A 23,848-nucleotide genomic window follows, 5' to 3' on the forward strand; every position below is an offset into this window, starting at 1 on the left:
ATGATTAAGGAATCCCCAGAACGAGCATCGTCTCCACACATTCTTGATAGCACCGTAAATGCTTGGATAACACCGTCTCCACACGTACGTGATGGAACCGTGAATTTTCGGATGGCATCGTGTCTGCACGTTCGTGCTCAACTCAACTATGGTCTGACGCAACTCATGAACGAGCTTCAGCTTATTGAACCTGTCATGGGTGGACCTAGTAAAGGAGTTGAAAATAAGACTGCTAATGTTGCTGCTCATCTAGTTAAGGCTGAAGTTAACCAAGCTTCGTCTTCGAAAGCTGGAAACAAGAGGAAAGGTGGACAAATAAACAACCCCAAGCCTGCAAAGGCTGCAAAGACGAGTGCACAACCACGTGCACAGACGCCTAAGGGGAAGAACATGAAAAACAAGAAAGGTAAAGGTAAATGTTTTCACTACAAAGAAAAGGGGCATTGGAAACAAGATTGCCCCAAGTTTCTAGCAGATAAAAACAAAGGTAATAATTATAGTTCATTTATCTTAGAAACATGTGTTTTAGAGAATGATAACTCCGTTTGGATTATGGATTCTGGAACTACTAACCATGTTTGTAACTCTTTACAGCTTCTTGAATAGTGGGAGGAAGTGAACGAAGGCGGCTTAAAGCTTAGAGTTGGGAACGGAGCGTTCGTTAAGGTCCAAGCTAAAGGAATAGCTCGTCTGAAGTTCGAAAATAAATTTTTAATTTTAAAAGATGTATTTTTTATTCCGGATTTTAGTAGAAATTTAATTTCAGTTTCCATGTTGCAATTAGAACGATTTGTTATGACTTTCACAAGTTTTAATATATCTATTTCTTTCAATGGATCACAATTGTGTATTGCATGTTTGGAAAACAGGCTTTATATTCTGCGACCTAACGAACCCCTCGCTCTTAATAATGATTTATTCAAAGTAGCTAAACCTAGGACCAATAAATGTCAAAAGACCGATAACAAAAATATGACGTATTTATGGCACTTGAGACTAGGTCACATTGGCTATGATAGGATTCAAAGAGTTACAAAGGACGGACCTTTGAGGGAACTCACCTTAGGTGAATTACCTATCTGTGAATCTTGTCTAGAAGGCAAACTGACCAAGCATCCATTCTCTGCAAAGGGTGATAGGGCCAAAGAACCACTTGGTCTTGTGCATTCAGATGTTTGTGGACCTTTGAATATACAAGCTAGGGGTGGTTTTGAGTATTTCGTCACTTTCATTGACGATTACTCTAGATACTCATGTCTTTACCTAATGCATAGGAAATCAGAAACATTTTCAAAGTTTCAGGAATTCCTAGCAATGGCTCAGAACCAATTAGGTAAAAGGTTAAAGATCTTGTGATCTGATAGGGATGGAGAATATTTGGATATCCAGTTCCAAGATCATTTAACTGAACTTGGGATTTTATCACAACTTACTGCCCTAGGTACTCCGCAACAAAATGGTGTAGCGGAACGCCGAAACAGAACTTTATTGGAAATGGTTAGATGCATGCTTAGTTACTCAACTCTACCAACTTCGTTCTGGGGACATGCAATTGAAACCGCAAATGACATTCTCAATGTCGTGCCGTCAAAATCAATCCCCAAAACACCTTTAGAATGCTGGAATGGTCGTGAACCTAGTTTACGCCATTATAGAATCTGGGGGTGTCCCGCTCACGTTCTGAGGAAAAAGGAGGGAAAGCTAGAACCGCAAACTGAAGTTTGCATGTTTGTTGGCTATCCTAAAGGTACTCGGGGTGGACTTTTCTACAGTCATTCAGAAAAGAAAGTGTTTACTTCTACAAATGCTACTTTTCTGGAAAATGACTATGTCCAGAACTTTAAACCTCGCAGCAAAGTAGTTTTAGAGGAGATGGTTAAAGAATTGACTCCAACGAATGTTCCATCGTCATCAACGCGTGTTGATGATGAAATTCACACTCTTCATGTACAACCGACGCAAGTCGATTTAAATGAAGAAAGTACCATTGTTCCTGAGCAAACAGTCACGGAGCCTCGTCGTAGTGGGAGGGTTTCTAGAAACCTAGTTCGCTATGGTTTGGATGGTGAAACCAATATGGTTGTTGGTGACATTAGTGATGATGATCCATTGTCTTTCAAATAGGCAATGGCTAGCCCTGAAAAGGAACTATGGGTCGAAGCCATGAAACAGGAAATGGAGTCTATGTACTCAAATTCCGTCTGGGATCTTGTGGAAGCACCTAGTGACTTTAGGGCCATTGGGTGCAAGTGGATCTACAAGAAGAAACAAGGTGTTGATGGAAATATCGATACTTATAAAGCTCGATTAGTGGCAAAGGGTTACACCCAAAGAGAAGGCATGGACTATGAGGAAACTTTTGGTCCGGTAGCCATGCTCAAATCCATTCGCATCCTCCTATCCATAGCAGCCGCTCTCGACTATGAGATTTGGCAAATGGAAAGCTTGACGAGGTCATTTATATGGATCAGCCAGAAGGATTTAAAGTATCTGGACAAGAAGGAAAAGTTTGTAAGTTAAATAGGTCCATCTATGGACTTAAGCAAGCTTCTCGTTCCTGGAATCTTAGGTTTGATGAAATAATCAAAACCTATGGCTTTGAACAAAATATTGATGAGCCCTGTGTTTACCAACTGAAGGCAAATCAAATAGTGGTATTCCTGGTTCTTTATGTAGATGATATCTTACTCATTGGAAACAATGTTAAGAAATTATCAAATGTGAAGAATTGGCTGAGCACTCAATTCCAGATGAAGGATTTGGGTGAAGCAAGTTATGTTCTAGGTATCCAGATCATCAGGGATAGAAAGAACAAACTTTTAGCTCTATCTCAAGCAGCTTACATTGATAAAGTGCTTGAACATTTCTCAATGACAAATTCCAAGAAAGGGCGTCTACCGTTCCGCCATGGAATTCATCTTTCAAAGAAGCAGTCTCCCCAGACTCCTGAAGAGGAAGATGCAATGAGAAAAGTTCCTTACGCATCTGCAGTTGGAAGCCTGATGTATGCCATGTTGTGTACTAGACCAGATATCTGCTATGTAGTGGGAGTAGTGAGCAGGTATCAGTCAAACCCAGGACCGGAACATTGGATAGCAGTTAAGCATATCCTGAAGTATTTGAGACGGACTAGGGATTATATGTTAGTCTACAAGGGTGGTATTCTGAACACTGTAGGCTACACCGATTCAGATTTTCAGACTGATGTCGATGACAAAAAGTCTACTTCTGGAATGGTGTTTACTCTTGGGGGTGGAGCTGTGATTTGGAGAAGCGTAAAGCAGTTTGCAATCTCAGATTCCATCATGGAGGCTGAGTACATAGTTGCATCAGAAGCAGCTAAGGAAATAGTCTGGCTAAAGTAGTTCTATTCGGATCTTGGAGTTATTCCAGAAATGGATAAACTGCTTGTGTTGTTTTGTGACAATACAGGAGCGATAGCCAACTCGAAAGAACCTCGAAGTCACAAGAGGAGTAAGCATATAGAAAAGAAGTATCACATTATTCGAGAATATGTGGCCAGGGGAGATGTGAAGGTTATGAAGATTGCAACTGAAGACAATCTTGCGGATCCGTTTACAAAGACACTACCAGAAGCTACATTTGATAAGCATATCAAGGAGATGGGATTAGTAGAATTAAGGCATTAGTTTCAATTAGTTCAAGTGGGAGTTTGTTGGGGTTTTATGCCCTAATTAAAACCTAAATTCTTTGTAATCTCATTTTATTATCAATAAAAGAATAGAAATCATTTTTTGACTTGGTCAATCACTTTGCTCACATGTTTTATTTTCATGATTATTTGTTTAATATAAACTTCTATTAAATCCCGAGCATATAGCTAATCTTATTTATAGTTACGTAATCACAGTGGAATATAAATATGATTATATGTTCAAAAATAAGTTAGTCCTAAGATTAGTCAGTGCACCGGATTTACACTGACTTGCCAATCTACGATATGATCTACTTACACATTACAGTGTTATGTTCTTTCCAGAACATTAGCAAAGTAGATAAGATCGGATGTATTTGTTACATCGGACAGGACCGATATTGACAGTTGATAAGATAAGTAAGCATACCGTTATTATCTATTCTAGTCATATCATATAGTTGACCATAGGTCAATTCAATCTCAATTCTGAGTGGTTAGTATTCTAACTGATTGTATTATTTGAGTTCTTTGACTTGGTCGTTACCAGCTTACCCTACGGACTAGCCCATACTTACATCTTGGGAACTCGGTAGTATAATTGAGTGGGAGTGTTAATCATAGATATGAACATCTATAGCTTCTGATGAAGAAGTGAAACAATGGTTTCCTTTTAGTTTGGTTCAAGGTGTTAAATGATAGAGATCTCATTTCAGTAATTAAATTAGTTTACTGAAATATCATTTACAAGGAACTAAGTGTTTTAAGGATAAAATACAATGATGGGTAAAACGATATTTTAGTCCTATCTCATTGTAGACCGTCTATAGAGGATTGAGTGACAATTATGGTTGTAACAATGGATAATTAATAGCGTATCTATATTTGTTATAGAGCGTTCTATGAATTCAAGAGTGCAATTCCAAGTCACGAGGAATTAATAAGTTGGTAAATTTATTTGTTAGATTTATGATAACTTATTGGAGCTTGATTTCATAGGCCCATGGTCTCCATTGTACCTTGGATAAAATCATCTAGAAAGTCTCAATTAATTGATTTAATCATCAATTAGAATTATCAAAGTTGACCAGGTCAATTTTGGATAGTTTCACAGAGTTGTGTAATTTTGAGAAGAAAAGAGAAATTATGGCAGATTTATTAATTAAGATAAATTGGTATCTAAATTAATAAATAAGTTTAAATCAATGTTCAAATTATAAATAATTAATTTGATAAGGGATTTAAATAATTATTTAATTAATTAAATCAATAGAAATTAACCCAGGCCTTGATTTTAAGTCTAATGGGCTTATAATCAAATGGGAAATTTCACGAGCCTATAGCCTATGATAATTTTGACCTAGGGCTTCAAAATGGCTATTATTTTATTGATTTTTTAATTAAATTAAATGGCCTAATTGAGTCTATAAAATGAGTGCTTAGAGAGAAGATTTTAGAGACGACAGATAAGTCACAAGTTAGATTTTCTGATAGTTTTATATTCTCTCTAAACATAAGTCCTTTTTCTAAGCCACTTTGTTCTTTTCTCTTCTTCTCTCTATATTTATCTCATGTGTTGAGAATTGCCTACACTAGTCTAGGTGGTTCTAAGGATACATTGGAAGATTGTGAAGAAAATAGAAAATCGGTTCAGTTTCTTGATAATACTCTGCGACAGAAAGGATACAAGAGTTAGAGAAACTGAAGGAATGACTCTTTAATTCCGCTGCGTATACTGTAAGTATTATATTATTTGTTTCTCTTTGAATTCAATTTTAGAAACATGTTTTAGGCTATCTTGTATTAATTTGTTTAATATTAGATATACATGAAAATAAATAAAGATCCTGTATAAGATTCTAACAACTGGTATCAGAGACTTTGGTAATCTTTATTTTCATGCATGAATATGTTTAAAATTGGATTATTTGATATGTTTGAATAATTGGATGGTTTTTCATGTTTTTATGAACATATTGATTTTATGTGAATTATAGCAATTTTTAGGTTATTTTGTTGTATTTTCTATGCTATTATTTTTTATATATGCTTTATTTTGTGTAAAACATGTTAAAAATTAATTAGAAAATGGTTTTGGTTTGAAAAATTGCTCAAAAATTTTTTTTTGAAAAAAATTGGCCTGGCTTCCATGCGTGCGCACCCACCCATGCACACTAGTACCCGTGAACAGTACCACTGGTACTATTCATCCATTTTTTAAAAAAAAAAAAATTTTTTTTGAAAAATAAATAAAATTAAAATTGTAGAAATTTATTTTGTATAATCAAAACCTAAAATATCTTTTTTGTTTTATCATTTAAATTTTTTAAAATAAGATATTTTGGTTAGTTGAGATTTAAATAATTAGATATTTTCTACAAAGATTCAAATTCAAATTTAAAATTAGACTAACAACTTAATTTTAAATCTTTTAATATATTAAAATATTAGAATTATGATATCACATATTTAAGATATTTTCATTTAAATTCTTGATATTTTTATTAAATCTTTATTTGAAAATATAAATATCTTTTTATTCTATAGTTTTTAATATTTAAATTATTTGAAATTTAATATTGTTAGTTAGATATTTTTATGGATATTTGAATTTGTTTAACTATTTGATATATTTTAGGCTTGTTATAACTATATTTTATTATTTTTAAATGGTTAAAATATTAGATAATAGTTGTAACAACACAAGATATTTTTGGAAAATAGTTTAGATATTGCTTTTAAAATTTAAAATTGGTTAAATTTTGAAAAATATCATTTTTTTTCAGCCAATTAATAAAATATATTTTTTTAATAAATGAGATTTAAATTAACTTTGGTTAATTGTTGATAAATCCTATTTAAATTAAATTAATATTTTTTTTTTCAAATTAACCTAAAACCAAGTTAATTGTTGATAAATGAAATTTAAATTAACTATTGTTAATTGTTGATAAATTTCATTTAAATTGACTTATTTTTTGTAAAAATTTAATTAATTTGAATTTTTTGATAAATTCTATATAATTAATTGTGGTATTTTTGCAAATGAAATAAATTGTGGTATTTTTGCATAAATTTATAGAATTGCTCATATAGTAACATGATTAGGCTCATCCAATTATAACATGTCTGTTTGCACTATATGTGGTATTTTTGCAATTGGGCTTAGATACATATAGTGGCCCATATGTTTGTTAGATATATGGTATTTTGCCAAATAAAATATTCATAAAATGATAGGTTTTATTTGGGCCTATTAGAAAATGTAAAGTTTAAATTCCCAATTAATCCCGACATACCCAAATAATCACTAAATAGCTACCCGTTACCTGGTAACCCAAACATGTGCTACATTCCCAAAATACCCCTAGGCTCGCCCCAAGCCGGGTATTCGACCCCGTTGACTATTCCGCTAATCCGGTCCCTAGGACCGTCTCTAACCACACATCTCAGATATATCTCCACAATATTGTGGTCACAAATGAAACACACACACATAGTCACATTTTTGCCTTCAACGGGCCAAAATTATAAATATGCCCTTATTAACAAGAACGAGCCAACATGCATTTTTAATTCACTTAAGCATGCATATCTAGTCATACAATCATTTAATTCAAGTAATCATGTACTGATACACATATATCACAATTAACCTCGTAATAACACAATTACGTCAATTATTGCCCTCCCGACAAGCTAATCAAAGCATTAAGCCTTATTAGCAGATCTGGGAGGTTACATGCTTTATCTCTCTTCTTTCTAGTCTTTTTATCTCCATCTTTATGTTCCTATTGATTGCTCAAGTGTTTGCAAAGAAGAAGAAAAATATGATTAGTGGATTCTAAATCAAAGATTTAGAATGATACATTATAATCCACTATAAAGCTTAAGGTAAAGGTAAATTATATTTACTTTTTTTGCGAATGTGGTCTGGTCTGTATATCCTCATAGACAACATCCCACATATCACAAGCATATTCAATTTCTTCAAACTTTTTCCTCAGCATTTCTTCCATGGTGCTAAGAATATTAAATATTGTCATGCGATTTGATCTCATCCAATCAGCATATTTCTAATGTTCCTTTTTCCTTGCATCCCATGATGGCATAGGAGGAGGTTGTCTTTCATTAAAAATATGCTTAAGCTTTTTAACCAGAAAAAACGAAGAAAGTTGAATTTATCTATCCTCATTCATCCTCTTCTGTTAGTTTTACTTTACTTATATGATCATCAATCATTTGATGCATAACAAGACACATACTGGGAAAGTAATTGAGTGGCAGCATTTTTACGACTCAAAATAAAATTCAACATAATTATTATTTGAAAAAATATCTAATTTGGAAATTAAATATGATGCATGAATGCAACAATTAAAACACATAAACTTAGTATTTACTCTTCCACGATAAAACTACCCAACAAACAAAGTGTCGTCTTAGGGTTGGTCAAGTTAAATTTAGATAGCATATAAGACAATCTTATCTTTATTATTTACAACTTAAAATAACTTTTATTTTTCTTTCAAAATAAAGTACCGCTAGTTTGGTCAAGATACAACTATTCACCACAAAAGCTTAATTGCATCTTTGTAAGTGTAATCCATTATTTCAAAATTCATGACTTAACTTAGAGAGTGCCTCCTTAGGGTCGGTCATGCCTAAAATACATCACTATTTCCTATCTTCGTAAGAAACCAACATTGGTATTAATATGTCTAGAAACCTTCCTTAGGTTGATGGAAACAAAGTTGCCTCGAGGCCCTATTCATATTTCACGGTGTTGTACTAATAATGGAGACCATAGGCCACATTGAGATGTTCACATTCTCTCACTTACTATTTTAGAATAAATGTGTTTATTAAAACTAATCAATTAATTCTAAATTAATTGGTAGTTTATTGATAACCCTATGAATGTAATTAATTACAAAATACATTTAATTATAAAAGAGCATGTTTCTGCAATTAATGTGATCAAGATAATTACCCATTACACTAATCTCACTTTATTAAAACACTTTTAAATAAAATTGGTTCTCTTAAAGGCCTATAAAATCCTATTGTCTTTATTATGGTGTGACTTACAAAGTTTTGACTAATTTAAGACTTAGCAATTTACATGCAATTGATTTATCCAAAGCAATTCATATAAAAACTTAGGACAATCCTAGGTAATCATGTTTCTAAAAGATGCATTATTAATCAAAACTGTGTGGGGTTTCATGAATGTCATGTAATTGACTAATGCATGATCATGTTATCAATTAAACATTAATTTAAATAAATACAATAAATGAACAATAATTGATGAACGGAGTACTATTGTATACATCTAAATTTACAAACCTTTGAAAAAATAGAAATAAATTATAAAATGACATTTAGTTGTTTGCAAGACTCCAAGAATGCTTCTCTTCTCATATTGGCCCATCTTTATAATTCTAAGGAATTTATTAGGCCCAAATAATTAATTAGAAACTAATTTTCTAATTAATTTATTTAATTTAAACTAACTTTTAAATTAAATAACTCTTTTCTCATCATTTTAATTTAGTTGAATTTAAATGATTCATAAAATCAAATTCAAACAATTATTTAAACTTAAGGTAAGATCTTAACCAACTAAAAGATAATTTATTTTTATAACAAAAATAAAATAAGATAATTAATTTTTCAAATTCAAACAATTTAAAAAATCAATTAAATAAAAGAGAATCAACACAAAAATAGGGATTTTATTGGGCACCAAGATTGGTGCCCTAGGATTAGGGCTGACGGTACTAAGGGGTTCGGTATGGCTAGTTGACTGGTGTAGGGACATCATCGAGGGAACCAAGTGGGCCCTGATGCGCGCTCGAGGCTTGCGCACTGGCGTAGGGGCATAGGTCAGCTAGGCAGATGCGCGAGTGCGCCGGGCGGTGGGGCCGCGTGGCTGGGTGCTGGTGGTCATGGGCCTAGCGGAGGTGTGTCAGACACACCAGGCGTAGGGAGCTCGGGCTCAAGGGGCTTGCGCGCGGCTGGGGGGCTCGGGCCGCTGGGTTTGGCTGGTGGCTCGAGTCCTTTTTTCTCTTGTGTATAGAATTTTCAAATTTAAATTTTAAAAATAAAAATTACAAAAAATCCTATGCTCTTTATGGCTTACACAAGATCTAGAAATTAAATTCCTAACCCAATAGCACCATATAATTAACGATCCATCATTCAACCATACATTCAAAAAACACATCCCTTAATTCAATATACATATCAATATATATATATAACAAATGCAAGAAACTCACATAGCATTTAATATATATTTATAAATGTAGACTGTTCAAGTACCAATTGTTGGTATTAAATGAGAAAAATCAAGAATATGCAGCATAATAGGATCTTTAAAAAAATTATCAATACCGCTCAGGATCTGTAATATGCGGACACACAAATTTTATTATTTATGGTTTATTTTATTTTACTTATTTTAAATTTAATTATTTTATTTCATTAATGTCTTGTTTAATTGTTTAATTAGTTGCAACCTTATAATAATTATTCTTTTATTTTATTTATTGGTGTAGCTATTTATTTACCTTTATTTTATTTAGTTATTTATGTCTTGATTTATTTATATGTTAATGTGTGCACATGTGTGTGTGCATGGAGCTTTGGGCGTGTAAGAGAGAACGAAAAGAGAGTATATAAGACACATTTTCTATGTAGGGAAATTGTATTAAGAAATAAGAAGAAATGAATCAAAGTTATACATTATTTAGAAGATGTGGTGATTTGGAAATAAGAGATAACTAGATGACGAGTGTACAAATATCTAGGGATTTTCCCTATGAATTTTGAAATTTAAGGTGTATCATCTATTAGAGATTTTGTTGCCAACTTTGGACCTAGCTTCAATGAAATAGTCATAAATTGAGCTGTCAATATCCGATTTAGACAAAATTAATACCGTTATAAATATAATTAAATTATCTACAAATTTTTTGAAATAATGTTTTCCCTAAAATGCAATGAATAAGGGTCAAAATCGAGTCCCAAGTTATAGGACCCTAAAGTTACGAAAAGAGAACAATTTCCTTATTAAGTGTGGACAACCAAGGAGAGAGAGAGAGAAACACGGGGAAATGAAATTTGACTTCATAGGTCAAAGGTTTTATTGTCATGATTGGATGAGTAGATAATTTGGAGAATTCGGGTAAGCTTTGTAGTGGATTTCGAAATTTAAGGAAATGATAAGCTTAATTGTTTTTGTGACAAGAGTTCATTGGATTATTTATGGAATGATGTATCTCACCTCCTCCCTATATGGAATTTTTGAAAATCTTGATAAGGAATCAAGAGATTTAGTGTCAATCAAGACTTGATTATTTGAGGTATTTATAGTTGACATCTTGCTAATTGATTTGGCAATAGAAATAGAATGATACTAATTGGCGTATAAAAGGAATAGGATATCAATTATCATTAAATGGTAACTTGGTGGTGAAGGCTTTTGGAACCTATAAATAGAGAGTCTTTGCTCTCATTTCCTTTACACCAATTGAACCAAGTGGCGTGAAGGGAAAGAGCAAGGCGATGGTTTTGAAATTTTGAGAGTGGAAGAGGAAGGGCACAGAGGTGTGAACTTGGGAAGAGGAAAGAGGCTAAGATTATGATCTTAGAGGTAAGTATATTCTCTCAAGTTCATAGTTCTCTTCATTGAAGTTTAGAGGCCGTAACTTTATAGTGGTATATGGTGCATAACTATGATGGCTAGGGTTTAAAGGCTTCAAAGGAAGAAGGGCATAAGAGGGGATTCGACCACCACAGTACTAAGGAGGTACCTTATATTTTTTTGTGAATTCTTTCTCTATAAGCATGTGATCTTGGCTGGGATTTATTTTTTAAGAAAAATGGTTTTGGAGTCTATCGGAGTGCATGGCCCATGTAAGGGGCATGTGGCACAATTAAGGGAACTCTATTATATTTTGGGAATTAGTTTGATGCCTATACGTTTATGGTAATAAGTTATCAAAGGTTATTGTTTTTATGGTGATATTTTATTAAGGCTATTATTATTATTATGACGATAGGTCTTGATCATTAAGTGAGACTATTCCCTCAAGGATTCTCCCTCTCTCTCACACACCAAGGTAAGGGGGTTAAACGTGTTTGCTTGAATGTTAAAGTTTCTAGAATGCATGTTGTATGATAATGTTTCAAAGCATGTACTTGGGAAAGTAAAAGGTGGACAAAGGTAGCCACAATGTTGACCATGGAGGTCGTAGAGAGGACCATAAGTGCTTCCTCGGAGTTATCTCTCCCATTTACATGCATAGTGCTCGCATAGGTTTTATGTATGATGATGGTGATGCTATGACTTGTTATGATATGACTTTATGGTTTGACTTTATGAGGTTTGCTTTATGTTGATGTTTGGTTTGATTCTCCTTACTAGGCTTTAGCTCACTCCCTTTTCCCTCTCCACAGGCAAGAACTGAGTATGTGGTGGCATGGTGAGCGGGGACTGTTCAAACTGCGAGTTGAGAAGTGGATGAGTGTGACCACCTCCATCCTAGACTTTATGAGGGTGGTAGGTAATAAGGGTGGCATGTGCCACATACATGTTTCGGAAGGATGCCCGTATCTGGTTTGACATTGTATCTCAGACCCGGAACGTTGCTCCGGGATTTGTTCAACAAGAAATATTACAGTGACACAGTTAGAGCTACGAAGACAAATGTGTTTACCATATTGGTTTAGGGAAACATGAATGTGATTGAGTATGCCCTAAAGTTTTATAGGTTGGCCAAGTTTGCGTCTGACTTGGTGCCAACTGATGCTGCCGGTAGAGACTTGTTTGTTTGGGGATTAAACCCCATGATAACAGCGAATGTTAGGATCACCTCAATGCCTGGAGTTACTACATATGCTCAGGTAGTTGAGAAGACCCTTCCTACTGAGGTCGTAGAGGATAGGATTTGGCACAAGAGTGCCGCGAGACGTGATGCTATGTGGATGGTACCTCAATTTACAGGATCTGGTAGAGGTGGAGGCCCTAGTGACTAGAAGAGGAAGACCACTGACACTTCTACTACTCCTGGTCTTGAGAAGAGGGGTTAGGGTACTCAGGGTGGTCACCAGGGCAACAACGAGGCCTCAAGATGTTATCTAGTATGTACCAAGTGCAAGAGATGCCATTTGGGAGAATGTCGTGCTAAGGTATGCTTCCTTTGTGGGGGTGGTGGGACATTTCTAGAGAGATTGCTCGCAACTAAAGAAAGAGGAACAGAAGAAAGATGATTTTTTGATGCCAAATCGAGTGTTCACCCTGACCTCGCCAAAGGCTGAGGTAGTCCATCATAGTGACAGGTCATATTTCTAGTGTTGGCTCTACTTACACTGTATTGATTGATTTTGGTGCTACACATTAATTTGTTTCTACTAGAGTGGTTGATAGACTCTGTAGGCCCAGTGATTTCTATGTTGTGGGGTTTGGGACCCTATTTCTTACTGGGGAATTGGCAGTTTCTAGGAGGTGGATTAGTTCCTTGCCAGTAGAGGTGTATGGTAGAGAGTTGTCAATAGACTTTATTAAGCTAGCTACATAGGATTTTGATATGATTTTGGGCAATGATTGGTTAGCCAAGTACGGGGCAACCATAGATTGTAAAAGGAGGATGGTGACCTTTGAGCTCGAGGGAGAGGACCCATTTGTGTTTGTGGGTGTTGTGAACGTGCCTCGTATTCCTAATATCTCAACACTGAAGGCTAGAGAGGACGAGGCCGAGGTAGAGGAGAAACCGATGCTCCTATACACGAAGAGTTTCCTGACACACCAGCAGCCTCGGGAGTGCCTGAAGCACCAGAAATCCTGAATGTAGCGGAAGAACCAACGGTGGCTGCCGCCTGAATAAAGTTAGAAAGAGAGAATGCCCATCTTAGGGCAGAGTTAAGAATAAGGGAGGAATTCCAAAAATGCAACCAGGGCAGCAATACCAAATGGTGCAACCCATCATTCCCCTAGCACAACTGATGCAATTGGCAGAGCCTCACTACGAGGTAGTATATGAATGCTTTAGAAAGCAACAACCGCCAAACTTTAATGGCAAGTCAGATCCAATAGAAGCAAAAGAATGGCTTCGATCGGTGGAGTCTATCTTGGAACACATGTGATAAGGGAACAGGATCGAGTCTCATCTACCTTAAGTCTACTCAAGAAAGACATCTACATCTGGTGGGATATAGTAAAGTAAACTAGAGATGTAGACATCATGACTTGGGACTAGTTCGTCAAAGTATTTAACAAGAAGTATTATAGTCCTTCGATTCTAGCCACAAGGGTGGACGAATTAATTGCGCTTACTCAAGGGAATTCGAATAAGACAGAGTGCGCCAAGAAGTTTGATCAACTGGATAAGTTTGTAGCGAACATTGTACCCACCAAGATGCTAAGAATTCAAAGATTTGTGAAGGGACTGAAATTGATGGTAGCCAGGGACGTGAAGCTAATTCAGGAAATAACCACTTATGCAGAAACATTAGAGATAGCCTTGGATGCCGAGTAGACGTAGGAAAGGATTTGGAAAGAATTTGCAACCAGAAGGGATGCCATAAAGAATAATAATGAACAAAAGGACCACAAACAGAAACACGATGGTGTTCAAAACCAAAAAGTCAACAAGAAAGGAAAGATTGCATCAGAAGGCAACAAGAACAAGAAGCCTTACGTAGAGTACCCCCAATGCCCTATCTGTAAGAGGAAGCATTCAGGGGAAGGTAGATACAAGACTAAAGGTTGCTTCAACTATGGACAAGGTCACTTTATAAAGGACTGCCCAAAGTTGAAAGACCAGAAGAGAGATGATAAGCTAGTACCAGCCAGGGTTTTTGCTCTTACAAAGGTTGAGGTAAAAACTACTTATACAGTGGTATCGGGTCAGATCACTATCTCTAGAAAACCATTCAATGTTTTATTCGATTAATCTATGTGTTCCTTTGTCTCTATCAATATGATTGATAGCCTAGATAAACTATACAAAATTTTTAGAGATAATTTTGTTATGAAACTACCATTGGGGGATATGTTATCTAGTAGAGGGGTGCTCATGGTTGTAGTTAGAATCGAAGGAAGAGAGTTACCAGTAGATTTGATCAAGTTAGACCTTAAGGATTATGATGTAATATTATTCATTGACGTATTAGTAAAACATAGGGCAATGATAGACTGTAAGAGTAAGACAGTCAAATTTCAAACAGAAGGCGAAGAGCAACTCATGTAGAAAGGAGAAGTTTCTCGAACTCGCATACCGTTAGTCACAGCTCTCAAATCTCAACGGTTAATTAGTAGTGGTTTCTAGGTGTTTCTAGCCAGTATGGTGGACAAGTCACGAGAGACGCAGCTCGAACCAAAAGACGTGCATATTCCCGAGGTGTTTTTAGAAGATCTACCAGGAATACCTCTGAATAGAGAAATCGAGTTTGAAATAGATTTGCCACCAAAGATAGCACCAATTTCGAAGGCTCCTTATAGTATGGCGCCTACTGAGATAAATGAGTTAAAGTTGCAACTGCAGGAGCTATTATACAAGGGTTTTATATAACCTAGCTTTTCGCCTTGGGGTGCACCAGTGCTTTTTGTCAAGAAGAAGGACTGGAGCATGAGGATGTGCACTGATTATCAAGAGTTAAAAAAAGTGACGATCAAGAATAAATACACTTTTCCTCGCATAGGCAATCTTTTTTATCAACTATAACGATCTACGACATTCTCAAAGATTGATTTGCGGTCAAGGTATCACCAACTAAGGGTACGAGAAGACTATATCCCATAGACAGCTTTCTGGACCAGATATGGACACTATGAGTTTTTGGTAATGTCTTTTGGTTTAACAAACGCACCAGTCGCGTTCATGGATCTTATTAATCTAGTATTTAAAGACTACTTGGATAAGTTCGTAGTGGTGTTCATAGACGATATATTAATCTACTCAAGGACAAAATCTGAGCATGAAGAACACCTACGACTAACATTAGAATGGCTCAAGAATCACCAATTGTACGCCAACATTAAGAAATGTGAATTTTGGCAAGAGAATGTGGCATTTCTAGGACACATCGTGTCTAAAAATGGTGTAGAAGTAAACCTAGTAAAGATAGAAGCAGTAATGGGCTGGCCCAAGCCCAAGAGCACCACTAAGGTGCGGATATTCTGAGCTTAGTAGGATATTATAGATGATTTGTTGAAGGGTTCTCCAAAACAGCCAGACCCTTAAAAATTTGACAAGAAAGCACCAGAAATTCACATGGACGAAGAAGTGTGAAGAAAATTTTTCAGACATTAAAGGACAAGCTCATATCATCCCCAGTTCTATGCGTCCCGAATGATAAAGGCAAGTTTGTAGTATACTGTGACGAGTCAAAGCATGGTCTTGGATGCGTATTGATGCAAGAAGGGAAGGTGGTCGCATATGCCTCGAGACAGTTAAAGGAGTACGAGCAGTGGTACCTGACTCATGACTTGGAATTAGCTGTTGTAGCTTTCACTCTAAAGATTTGGAGGCACTATCTGTAGAGAGAGAAATAAAAAATCTATACGGACCACAAGAGTTTAAAGTACTTATTTACGCAAAAGGTGCTCAATATAAGGCGACGGAGGTGGCTGGAGCTGGTAAAGGACTATGATTGTGAGATTTGTATCATTTGGAAAAGGCTAATCTCATGGAAAACACATTTAGTAGATAGAGTAACAAAAGTGTATTGACACTTAGGGGGGTAGCACAACCCTTACAATATGATGTTAAGAAGTCCATAACTGAGTTAATAACTAAACGACTAGCTGACCTCACAATCAAGTCAACACTTATGGAAGAGATTAAGGAGAAATCGCAAGAGGATGAATTTCTTTTTTAAAATAGGGCATTACTACAAAGCTCAGAGAATGCTAATTTTTATATGATGAAGGAAGGCAAGCTACGGTATAGAAACCGAGTGTGTGTGCAAGACAAGGGATAATTAAGAAAAAGTGTTATGCAAGAGGCGCATACCACTCTGTATTCACTTCATCTAGGGTTGACCAAGATGTACAATGATGTCAAAGCAATATATTGGTGATCGGGAATGAAGAAAGACATAGCAGAATTTGTAGCTAAGTGCCTTACCTGTCAACAAGTTAAGGCCGAACATCAGAGACCCATTGGAACATTACAGCCATTAAAGATTCCCAAATGGAAATGGAAAGATATAGCCATGGACTTCGTGACAAGGTTACCAAGGACTACCAAGCAACACGACTTGGTATGGGTAATAATAGATAGACTTACAAAGTCCGCTCACTTCTTGACAATAAGAACGGTTTTTAACATGGAGCAATACGTGGCGGAGATAGTGAGATTACATGGAGTTCCAAAGACGATAGTCTCTAATAGGGGATCAGTTTTTACCTCAAAGTTCTGGGAAAGTCTACAATGTGCTATGGATACTAAGTTAATGTGAAGTATGACATTTCATCCTCAAACCTATGGTCAGTCAGAACGCACCATCCAAATATTAGAAGATATGTTGAGGGCATGTGCAATAGATTTCTCAGGATCATGGAGTAAGTATCTACCGTTAATAGAATTCTCTTACAAAAATAGCTATCAAGCTACGGTAGGAATGACACCTTACGAAATGCTCTACGGAGGGAAGTGTTGATCACCACTTCATTGGGACAAGGTTGGTGAAAGACGATACTCAGGATTTGAGGTCGTAAGAGAAGCAATAGAAACAGTAGAAAAGATAAGACAAAGACTTATTATTGTTCAAAGTCACCAAAAGAGCTATGCTGGAGCTAAGAGGAGAGACATTGAGTTTGCAGTAGAAGATCAAGTCTTTCTCAAAGTATCTCCGATGAAGGGGATTATGCATTTCAGAAAGAAAGGGAAGTTAAGCCCAAGGTTTTATAGGTCCTTTTGAGATATTGGACAAAGTGGGACAAGTAGCATATCGGTTGGCCTTACCACCATCATTAGCTGAGACGCATAATGTTTTCCATATATCTATGTTAAGAATGTATGTATCAAATCCATCCCATGTGCTCAATTACGAGGCTCTAGAATTGAAGCAGGATTTCAGTTATGAAGAACAACCAGTACGCGTCCAACAACGAGGAGCTAAGGAGTTACGGTCCAAACATATCCCTATAGATAAAAATCCAGTGGAGCCATAACAATGAAAGAGAGGTAAAGTGAGAGTTGGAGGAAGATATCAGGGAAAAGTATCCCTAGTTATTCGGCAAGTAAAATTTCGAGGACAAAATTTCTTTAACGGGGGAAGATTGTAATAACCAAGGTTGTTATATTTCTTTTAAGCACCTTAATTATGACCTTAGGTTAGTTTTTTTAGTTTATAGTTATGACTTTAGTGGTGGAATTTAAAAAGATTGCTTTAAGTTTAAGTTATTTGTTTTATGGTATGATCTTATGACTTAGAAAATAATTATAATTTAGATAGTTATAATTATTTTAGTTAGTATTTATAAGATTTTAGTATATGATTAAATTAGAGTATAGTTTGAAATTTTATTAAAAATTATGTGCACATGTCATTTGGTGATTTAAGAAGTATACTTGTCGCATTAAAAATAAGTCACACAAATTATTTGAATTTAGCTAGTATGGCCGAAATTCCCTATAGAATTAATAGGTGGATTTTTCATGAATTAATTAAGTAATAGAGTTAAATTGAAGAACCAAGTGGAGACTTACCTAGTCTTGGGCCTATAGCATAAAAATATGCTAGTTTTTTTACTCATTTTGAACTTGCATGGATAGGTGTCACACTAAGCTTGATAAGTTGGAGATAGACTGAAGGTTGTTTAAATATTTTAATTTTAAATGGCATAGTCTTGGGTGTGGGAAACAAGTGATGACGTTTGACCACTTTCGTTACTTGTTAGTGTGTGTGTCATGCTGAGAGAGTTTTTAGCACCTTTTAATGAGCAAAGTAGGGGTTGGCTGAAACTACCTATGTAGAGGGAGAGTTTGAATTTGAAAACTAGTTGAATTAGTGTGGAGAAATTTAAGTAAATGGGTTAGGGTTGGGGCCTATAAATAGAGCTATTCCAGTCATCATTTTTCACACTCAAAAAGCAAGCAAAGTACTCTCCTTTCGAAATCCATAGCTCGCAAAAGCTCTCATCTTTTTGCCCCATAAAACACACCATAGCCGAAATCTTATAGTCTTTATAAGTGCTCGGGATTTCTTTCTTCTTCTATTTTCTTAATTAGCCTCAATCACTCTAGCCATTATAGACCTTATATAGTCAGAATAATATGCTTCTCAAAACACTATATAGCCGAAAATACCCTAAGTATTAAATTTGTTAATATCATTGTTGGAGATAGGGATTATTGTGAAGGCTCGGGATTTTGATCTTTTGGCTATTGGTTATTGGTTAAAGGTATGACTTTTATAAGGTTTATAATTTTTTTAAAGTTTAGTTATTATTAGTCTCTAATCTTAAATCTTTTTTGGTGAGATCTATTAGCACAAGCAATCTCTTTTTCTTCTCTTATTTCACACTCAAGGTAAGGAAAATTAGATAGTTTTAGTTATGAAATTTAAGTGATTTGTATGACCCTAACATTTCAGGTTCAATGAGATAAGTGTGGTTGGATCTTGTGTTAAGAATTGTATGATTGGCCTAAGTAATTTCTGGTAGGCTCGGCCGCCAAAACTTCTATGACTAACCTAAGTGATGTCTGGTAGGCTTGGTTGCCAAAAACTTGTATGACAGACCTAAGTGATGTCCGAGGCTTGAATGCCAACCTTTATAAGCAAAAGTTCTTTCTCTTGCCTGGTTTGTTAATATGATCTATCTTTGACCAATAGAATATGTTTATGATTTAGAGTGTTATTATAACCTATGTATGACCAATAGAATATGTTTATGGCTTAAAGTTTGTCTATGACGTAGAATATATTATGATCTTATATGATTAGTATAAATTAGTGTTTTTATGAATTCTTGTATGAAATAATGATATGATTTGTTATGACTATGTGATTGTATGATTGCTTGTATGCATTATCGTTACTTGGCTTAGAAGCTCACTCTTTATGATGTTATTGTGCAGAGAATTGAGGTTAGAATGGTCGGTGGTGAGTGGGACCTAAGAGCTTAGTCATGTATTTGTGGGGACCATATAGTCGAGGAATGATCAAGGGCCTAAAATTTTATTTATGAAAGCATTTTCTATAAGTATCTTATTTTTTTTCAAATGTTGCTCATTACATTTTGTTAAAGACCATATTTTATTTTTGTAAAACATGGGATCCCTTTGCTTATTATGATTTTCATATATAAAGGAGCATATTTATGTTTATGATACAACGTTGTCTTCTCAATAATATTATGGGAAATTAGGGTGTTACAAGTGGTACCAGAGCCACAACTATATTGGTCATGAACATTCTCACGAAATACACACGACAGCTACAAATGACCAACTCGCTACCAAGTAAGTATGCTATTTTTGAGATATGTGTTATATATGTAAAATGATGTTTTTCTTTTATGATTTATTTTCAGAATTTAGCACAATGGATGCAATTATTGTTAGAAAAGTTAAGGCAATAAGGAGAATAATCGAACATGATGGTGAGACTAAATTCGAGAAGATGTTTCTTAGAATTAATTGAATCCAAAAGAAATAGAAAATATTATTGCCAGTCACACAACCTTACTGAAAGCACATGAGAAGTTTATAGTTCTCATGCACTCAGCCAAATTACTGCTAGCAGAACTGAGTTTAAAGATAGTATGGAATGAGATTTTATTTGACGAAAGTGTACCAATTGAGGATAAATATGACATATTTATGGATAGTTTCTCTCGAAATTTTAGAATTATTGAAGATATCAATGTACCAAATGGGGAGATAGGTGAAAGAGTACGCCAATTAGCAAATAATCTTAGGGAAGGATTTCTTAGTAATGTTCCTTTCACTTCAAGATTTATCTACACTCATGATATTTATGATGACTTCACCAAGGACATGATAGAAGAGGGGTCTGATATAGAAGATTAGAAAGAAAAAAATAATAAGTGCATGATCATTAGTTTATTTTATTTTAGAACTATACTAATTTGTAAATAAATTTTTATATTTCAATAAAATTTGTTATTTCTTTTATTTTATTATTTGAATGATATTTTTTAGTAAACATTAAGATATTTTGGGTTTAATTGAAAGTGTAAAGTTTAAATTACTGATAAACGAGTTTTAGGCTCGTTTATGGTCTAGTTTTTAGGGTGTTTTTCGTTAGTTTAGGATTTTTTTATTGCGGAATTATGCTCGTTCGTTCATGTTTCAGGTTTTCCATGCTAAATTGGTAAAAAGAGTGGAAATGAGTGAAAGTGGAAGAAAATCGGGTTTTTTAGGATTAATATATGCAAGTTTGGATGATGTTTATAGCACTATAGCGATATCAAGGGAGCGACGTAACGCTAGGAAGGACCTTGGACGCAAGATTGATTTTGGAAGTAGCGCCACAGCGCTACAAATGCAGCGCCACAGTGCTATCACGAACAGCCAAGCAGCGCTACAACGTTACAACAAGGGTGCTATAGTGCTAGTAAACAAATTTTTATGTGTTTTGGCTTTGACTTTAGCGCTACAGCACTGGTTACGCGTTTTTCAGATTTTAAACCACTTTTTGAAGGGAAATCTAGTCTTTTCACTTGGGAACCTTGGAAGACTATTTAAAGAGCATTATTATGTGATTATGAGATGAGTCTTAGTTTTATAAACCCTAGATTAAAGGAGGCTATTGTATTTATTTTCTCTGTTTTTCATCTGAATTCTTTAGGTTAATTTTATGAACAATTATTTGCAGTTTATTTTCATCATGGTATTTATGAACTAATTTCTTTTATCTAGGAATTAATGTAGTCATTGAGATTCTATTTAACTTTATTATGATTTCTATTGATACTTCTTTTCTATTCTAATCTATATGATGTGTGTTTAATGCTAGTAAGTACTTTATCACTATTTGCTTGATTTAATGGTTTTGATTCAAAATTTGAAAGATGAGAATTGAATATGCTATCATTGTATAGACATAGGGTGCATATTGGACGAAAGTACCTGTATGACTTGTGTAGTACTTAGGTTTCCATGTTTAATGCCTTTTATATGTTCAAGTTTATCACAGAAATGTAGAAAACCTGCATATAGATTGAGATCTTATATCTTGAAAAAGAATAGGAATCGATTATATTAACCTGCTATTAGAATAGAAAGAAGAGATTTAGAGTTGATTATTAAAATTAATAGAATGAATAGTTGATGAAATTAATTCCTAGGATTTTTATTATTGATTTTTTAAGTAGTGATTCATTGTTTTGTTTCCAGTTCTTTAATTTTGGTTCGTAGTTTATAGTATTTCTTTAATTTTTAATTGTTCACTTAAATTTTAATTAACCAAATAGAATTTGAAAATCAATTAGTGGTACTTGGGAGATAGTCTCTGTGGGACGATATCTGTTCTTCTAGAATTTACTACTTGACACGATTACGTATACTTGCGTACAAAAAATACAGATCAAATTTTTGGCGTGACTTATATTCCAATATCACAGTTATTGTTATTTGTTTTAATTTGGTTATTTAATTTTATTTAATTTCTGTTAACATTTATTTGGATCAAGGTTCTATTGTGTTTCAGGACTTGTTGGTATATGCGAAGTAATAGACAAAAGGAGATTATACCAATAGATCGGGAAATTGAAAGAACGTGCAGACGGAACCGGAAAACAAAGAGGAGATTGGAGTTTGCCATGGTTGACAATTTGGGAAATGGTGCTAATAATGGTCAAGGGGCTGCAGAAGTTCCTAGGGAGCAAGGCCCAAGAACTTTGAGAGTTTTTGTACTTCCTACTGTTACAGGAGTGCATTCATGCATCAGACCTCCAACCATTGCTGCCAACAATTTTGAGATTAAGCCTGCAATTCTTCAAATGGTTCAGTCAACTGTTCAGTTTGGAGATATGCCAACGGAGGACCCCAATTTACACATAGCTAATTTTTTGGAGTTATGTGCAATGTTCAAGATGAATGGGGTGAGTGATGATGCTATAAGATTGAGGTTATTCCCATTTTCACTAAGGGACAGGGCGAAGAGTTTGTTGATATATTTACAGGCGAATTCTATCACTACATGGGAGGAGTTAGCTCAGAAGTTCCTTGCCAAGTTCTTTCCCCCAGCAAAGGCTGCGAAACTACGGGGAGAGATTAATAACTTTTATCAGATGGAAGGAGAGTCACTGTATGATTCTTGGGAGCGCTTTAAGGAGTTGTTAAGGAAGTGTCCACACCATGGAATAGAAAAGTGGATGCTGGTGCATAATTTTTGTAATGGGTTGAATGGAACGACTAGAACAATTATAGATGTTGCAGCAGGAGGTGCCTTTATGAGTAAGAGTGCTAATGAGGCATATGAGCTATTAGAGGAGATGGCGATGAATAATTATCAATGACCAACTGAAAGGGGACAACCAAAGAAGGTGGCTGGAATGATGGAATTGGACGCTATATCCATGCTTACAGCTCAAGTAGCAGCCTTGACAAAGCAACTACAAAAGACTATACTCCCATCTCAAGCTATGCAAGTTCAAAACCTGTGTGAATTGTGTGACACAACCCATCTACCAAACTAATGCCCTACTATAGATATGAATAACATGCCCATGGAAGAAGTACAAGCTATAGGAAATTACCAAAGACAACCCAATAATCCTAATTCCATGTCTTACACCCCAGCTTGGAAGAATCATCCTAATTTTTCCTGGTCTAATAATCAAAATACTCTACAACCTTATCCTCCACCTCAGCCACAATATCAACCTGCCCAAAATAGGCCACCATATCCACAGCAATATGCACACCTAAACCCACCACCTGGATATTATTAACCACAAAATAGACCACCTCACCCAATGCTAATGAAACCAGCTGAACCTCAACCTGGTGTACTTAACCAATTCATGACTGAAACTAGGGCATCCATAAGAAGTTTAGAGACTCAAATAGGGCAGTGTCTAATAGAGCTCAAGGAAATTTTCCTAGCACTACAGAAGTTAATCCTAAAGAACAGTGCCAAGCTATTACTTTGAGGAGTGGAACGAGGTATGAAGGGCCAAAGAAGAATCACTCAGAAGAAGAAGAA

General features: G+C 35.2%; 1 non-coding gene across 1 annotated transcript; it reads right to left on the bottom strand.

Moving 5' to 3' along the window:
• Positions 1–22,898: 22,898 nt before the first annotated feature.
• Positions 22,899–23,005, bottom strand: LOC133828322 (small nucleolar RNA R71). Its single transcript, XR_009890948.1, has one exon. It is a non-coding gene; the product is annotated as a small nucleolar RNA R71 (small nucleolar RNA).
• Between the last annotated feature and the right edge of the window lie 843 nt (positions 23,006–23,848).

The sequence above is a fragment of the Humulus lupulus genome, chromosome 3, assembly GCF_963169125.1.
Source record: "Humulus lupulus chromosome 3, drHumLupu1.1, whole genome shotgun sequence".
NCBI classification, from domain to species: domain Eukaryota; kingdom Viridiplantae; phylum Streptophyta; class Magnoliopsida; order Rosales; family Cannabaceae; genus Humulus; species Humulus lupulus.